We start from the raw sequence: 398 nt of genomic DNA, 5'->3' as shown, positions 1-398 counted from the left end.
CGCGCCCTCGCCCTCCCACATCACGGTCGAAGCTTTATTGTCTCAGAAACATTTCCTTGGTGTTGTTTTTCCAACGCCACCATTTTTACGGTGTGGGTGCGTGCGGTGTACGTGTCTCGTTTGTATCTTCGAGGACCGAGGGGAAGAAAGCGAGACGAGACGCAACCACTGTGAAAAATACACTGTAAACGTGGGAGTAATCTTTCACCCCAAATTCAGTGACGTGTTTCTATACATCACCCAAATAGAGCGACCTGGTTTTGCATCGCTAATTAGAGAGTGATATGGTTGCACCTGTTTTACGAAAACATTGTTCATCGCGCATCTCGGCCGAAATCACCCTTATAGAGTCATACCAACGCCCAGTGAATGACTGTAAAGGAGCGACGTCATTCAAG

The sequence above is a fragment of the Frankliniella occidentalis genome, unplaced genomic scaffold, assembly GCF_000697945.3.
Source record: "Frankliniella occidentalis isolate FOCC.00 unplaced genomic scaffold, Focc_3.1 Scaffold207, whole genome shotgun sequence".
Lineage (NCBI taxonomy): Eukaryota > Metazoa > Arthropoda > Insecta > Thysanoptera > Thripidae > Frankliniella > Frankliniella occidentalis.
The sequence above is the reverse complement of the archived record's forward strand: the minus strand, read 5'-3'. Positions refer to the sequence as shown.